We start from the raw sequence: 5,434 nt of genomic DNA, 5'->3' as shown, positions 1-5,434 counted from the left end.
CAGCACCGCCGAGCCAATCCTCGCCTCGGCAAGGAGACCAGAGAAAATGAGATTTATTCCAACTATCCAGGACACAAAACTTCAGGAACTTCTCTGCCGCTCCCCCCCACCCCCCTCCACTTCCCCAGTGCCATTTCCCATCCTCCGGCATCAGCCTCCTCCAGCTCCTGGGCACCCGCCTCAATGGATTTGGAGGAAGGGGGAAGCCCAGGTTGCTGGCCAACCTGGTTAGGGGAGCCTGGCCAGGAGGGAAAGGAAAGCAGTTTGACCCCTGTGTGTGTGACCCCAAATGTATCAGATGTGGTCATCCCATCCCACATTGGGTGCGAAGTCCCCAGTGCCCACGGTGGAGTGCTGACAACCAGGAATGGTGTCTGGGGATGCATGGTCATGCCAGGGCATGTGGGCAGCGTTGGGTTGAGCATTAGCAGCATAACAGCCTCCCTGGAGGCCGTGTGGGCCAGGTGGGCGTTATGGGGCCAAGACAAGCATTACAAGGTCAGGACAAGCGTTACGGAACCAGGACAAGAGTCATAACAGCAGCATGGCGTCAGACCAGGGTGAGGGGGTGGCAGTGGGTAATTTCAAGGAGGTGCTCCTTGGTGGCACCAGGGAGGGTTTCTGCCCACACATTGGACACCGCATCCCTCTGGCATTGTGCTTCATTGCTTTGTCCCTTGATGGTCACAGGGCAGAAGATCCTATCAGTGCCAATGAGGAGAAACCTGCTGGTGGGCACAGCATCCCCAGTGCCACAGTGACCCTCATGACCTCCAGGCAAGACTCAGTGTCTCAGCTGGGATGCATTTGGCCAGGCACAAGCAGGGCCCTGTTGACGAGAAGGGAGGTGTCTCTGCTGGCAAACACAAGATGAGACTTGTTGGGGTTAAGCAGGACCTGACTCAAGGGATGACAAGATGTCTGCAGAGGAGATGTCAAAATGGAGCCTGGCCTCTCACTGGGCTTAGGTGGCCTGTGCAGGGGTGCCTCAGCAGGAGCACCTTAGTCATTGCCCAGAGGTTTGCTAAGCAGCAGGAGGATTTTGGCACAGGTCTCAGCCTCTCAGCCTCAGGCTTCTCCTCTGTGAAATGGGATAGTTGGGTTTTCTGCCTTCTGTGGAGGTCTTCTCTGTTAGAGGTTAAGAGGACATGGACTGTGCATGTTGGTGGTACTTCTAGTGGGTCTGCATCTCGGAGGGAGACAGGAGCGCATGTGCTCAGGTCTGAGGAGGGATGAGCTGTACCACCAGTGGGAAAAGGAGGACAAATCCTGACCTGCTTTCCAGAAGTATGGCAGGGATTTCTTCCCACATGTCCTGTTCAGAGAAAGCTGACAGGGGTGGTGGGAGAGGCAGGAAAAGACCCTTTCTTTGGGTCTTCTCCCTCTGCATGGCCTGCCAGGGCATCTCCCCACCCAGCCCGAGGGGCTGCCCCTCACTCCCCTCACCCCCGTCCCTATGCCCTGCATGCGGGCTGCAGTGTGGAGTGGAGCCGGGGCGACGGCAGCCGCCTCCGCCGGGGAAGGCAGAACAAATCTCTTCCAGATGTGACGGGGCCATACTCCACTCCTCGCGAGGCGGCCAGCTCTCCTCCTCCTCCTCCTCCTCACCCCTGCGCAAGCATCTCTGCGCTTCAGGCCAGGATGGGCTCCGTTTCCAGGAAAGCGACTGGAAATCCCCTCTATTCAGCATCCCTCCCCAAACCTTGTGGTCTTGCAGCCACGCCAGCCAGGCTGTGACTTTTGTCCTTCTGGGGATGGCGTTGAAATGCTTTGGAGACCTCCATGGTACTTGCCAGCTCAGGGACTCAGTACCCATCCTGGCTGTTGGCTGCCTGGGTACGAGCAGAGGTGGTGCAACCCCTCCAGCTGTACCCTAGCAGAGGCTGCACCCTCCTGAGACCCCCTTCTTTCATATACAGCTGCCTGGGAAGCAAATCCATACAACCCTGCTTCCCATCCTATTTATCCACCCCGGCTGATAAATGAGAGGTGGCTGTGGGGCTGGATGGTGCTGCAGAGCCACTGTACAACCCATGGGTGCCCAGGGCAGGAGCTAATACCTGGAACCCTCCCAGCCTGACTACCTCATTTACTTTCAGTCACCCCAACCTTTCATCTCATCTGTAACCCTGTGCCCCAGGCAGCAGTACTAGTCTCACCATTACAGAGAGACCGGCCATTGAGCTTATCATGGGAGCAGACAAGTGGTCCTGCAGCTTTCCTGGCTGAGCAGTTGCTTTGATTCCCACAACATCAAAGACAGGGCTGCGCAAATTGCATCCCCTCTTCTTCCCAGCACTCATCCCTCTAGTGTGGGGCTGAGGTCTTATGGATGGCTGAGTGTGATGGGGATGGAGAGGGATGGAGGGATGCTGGGAGGGGCGGAGGTTTCTGCCCCACACCTCCAGGTGCTCAGTTCTTCCTCCCATCTCACTTTGCAGCCCCTGCTGCCCACAGAGCCAATGCCCAAAGGAGTCTGATGCAGGACCCCCTCTGGAAAAGAAAACTCCCTTCTCCCTTTCCCTGACACCTGGGGGGACCCGAGGAAAAGTGGTGGGATGACCCTAGTTTGGGGACAGGATGATCACCCCTGTGTTTCTTATTCCTTGCCATTTCCATTTGCTCCCAGGGAAGGAGGGCAGGCGAGGGGCTCAGTGGGAAGGGGGTGCCTTGCTCAGCACACAAGAAGCAGCTATCCTGTTGCTGCCCAGGGTCTCTGGCTCATATTTCCTCATTAACTGGGAGTACTGCTTGTTTGCGGGTGACTTCCAGATGTTTCCATGATCCTTGCAGTGGCCATGAGGGTGCATACTGCATGGGTATGGGAATTACTGCCGGCAGTGCAGTGGGGGAGAGACCCCTGCCATGATGGGGAAGGGCTCCATAGAGCTCCCTGCCCCACCATGCATCCCAACTTGGCCTCATCCAGCTTCCCCTCACCTTGGTGCTGTGAGGTCCCTCCTCCTCGCTCCCAGCCCATGGCCCTTGGTGATGCTTCCAGCCTGCGTCTTGCTGCCCTGGGGATGAGCTGGAGGCAGAGCCGGTTTCAGGATGAACAAGCTGGGGCAGTGGCAGGAGGTGATACCCTGAGGCAAGAGGTAGGTGTGAGGCATCCAGTGTCTGCCCAGCGCATCCCTGGTGTGATGCCAGCACTGGCTTTGTGGGTGCCGGATCCCTCATGTCCCGTAGTTTCTTGACTGTGGTGATATCTACTCCAGCAGCACCCTGAGGGATGTGCTAGGCCAGGCTCAGCCCATTTTTGGAGCTGTGCTGCAGGTCCCCCAGTTTTTGCCTGTAGCATTTGTGATAACAGGGGAGAGGATCAGTCCGCTGTGGTTCCCGGCATCCTTGTGCTGCTCTGGGGAAGGAAAGAGGGTGGTGGTGGTGAGCACCACCAGGCAGGCAGCAGCATTGGATTAGACCCACTCATGCTAGAAGAGGGTGGATTGACCTCTGTAAAAGCCCATTTCTAATTTCCCCCACCGATTCCTTCAGCTTCCCCTCCCTGGAGCAGCAGGAGGCTGAATGAATGGGATTGACCCTGTCCTGCTTGTGGGGTTTGCAAAGGGGGGTGGGGGGTGCTTCTCCCCAGGGGAGCTGGGTTGGGAACTCAAAGCCTCGGGGTTTGCCAAGGCCCGGGAGGAGGTAGGGATGAGTTCCCAGGCTTGCTGGCAGGCTGCCTTCCTCCCTCTGCCCATCTCCTCCTATCCCAAATGTTTTCATCCTTCTTCCTCCTTCCACCCTCCTCAGTTTCCTCCTCGTATGCTTGTCCTCTTCGCTGGCAGGGGATGTGGGGTGCTGTAGGGGTGTTGGGGCTGTTGTGGGAGGGAGGATGGAGGGACAGACCCTGATCTGTGCTCTCCCTCCAACTTTTGCCTGGGGGCAGAGGAGAGGGAAGGGTGGTTTGGGACATGGCTGGGAGGGGAGGGAGGATGTTGCATAAACCAGAAGCAATCCAGGGACAGCTGCCTGTGGCCTGGAAACACCTCTGTGATTCTGGACACTGGGAAAGGAGGTGTAAATATATATATATATATGTATGTATGTATTTATGTATGTACATTACGTCTTCCCAGAACAACCTCCGCAAATACCGCTCGATTCTTCGATTCTCTGGTTCCTTTTCTTAGACATTAAGGAGGTGCAGGAGGGACTGGGGGGGCTCAGATATCAATTTGCTGTTTTGAGAAGCAGTTCTCTGTGTGTGGGGGCATTTGGCTTTTTCCTTCCCCCGAATATGTTCCCTCAGCAGGATAAGGAGAGGGAGCACATCTGCAGGAGTTTAAAGCTTGTGCAGGCTGGAGGGAGCTGGGATTGAGGTTGCTAGGGTGGGGAGAAGGGATGCAGCAGAGATGGGGGGTGCACAGGGGATGGGGGCTAGGAGCAGAAAATTGGGGGTGCTCTGGGGGGAAAGGCTTTTGGAGTTGAATTGCATGAGGAGGTGGGGGAAGGTGCTTTGGGGAAATGAGGAGCTGGGGGGTCTCAAGAGAAGGGAGTAGGTCCCCAGGGTTGGCGTGACATGGGAGAGGGGACTGTCAAGGGATGGGGAATGCATCCATGGAGTAGACAGGGAGTGGGATGTGGGGATAAGGAAGGGTGCGATGTACAGAGAGAGAATGTGAGGATACAGGGAACAAGGGATGGGGATGAAGAGATAAGTCACCATGGGGGGAGAGGGAGACCATTTGTGAGGAACCTGTCCTGGTCAAAGGGAAGAGGTGAAAGCCAGGGGAGTGGCTGGACACAAGGCCTGGAGAACTCTTTTATCGTAATGATTTTCCCTGTCCATCCAGCCTGTGTATTTTTGTCCCACGGAAGGAAGGGGGTGGGGATGCAGAGGCAGCTAAAAATAGGGGTGTCCCTGCCCATTCCCCCAAGGCGGGCATCCGTCTGCCTGCGGGGTTGCTGCGGGATCTGGAGGAGGGGAGCAGGCCCAACCTCCTCCCCTCAGCGTCTGGCTCTGCTTTTGTTTGTCTCGAAGCCCTACGGGGACAGGAAGAGGCCGCAGGCTGGGGAACAATGGCTCATTCTCTGGCAGTCCGCGCCTGCCGAGGAGTGATAGGGGACAACGGGACAGTGGCCAGAAGGCAGGCACAGCCTCCCAGCACCACTGCCACGGGAGCTTGCCCCTCAGGAGATTATGTGGTCCACCAGTGGGATCCAGGGCAACCTTCCCCAGCCCATCACTCTTCCCCAGATCCCAAAGCAGGCTCTTGTGCCTGGGCAGAGAGGAGACAAGGGACCATCTCGCATGGGCACACTGTATGGAGGGGACAAGGGAGGTAATGCTGGCAACCTGAAGGGCAGTGGGAGCATGTCTCCAACTGCCACTGGGGAAACTTGCTGGTTTTTGCAGCCTCTCCTTGGGCCTGTGAAACCTGCAGGGACAGTGGCTGGAGCTGGCTTCCCCCACGGGGGATGTCCCCAGCCGGGG

The sequence above is a fragment of the Antrostomus carolinensis genome, unplaced genomic scaffold (assembly GCF_000700745.2).
Source record: "Antrostomus carolinensis isolate BGI_N321 unplaced genomic scaffold, ASM70074v2 scaffold33085, whole genome shotgun sequence".
NCBI classification, from domain to species: Eukaryota; Metazoa; Chordata; class Aves; order Caprimulgiformes; family Caprimulgidae; genus Antrostomus; species Antrostomus carolinensis.
This window is presented reverse-complemented; position numbering follows the sequence as displayed.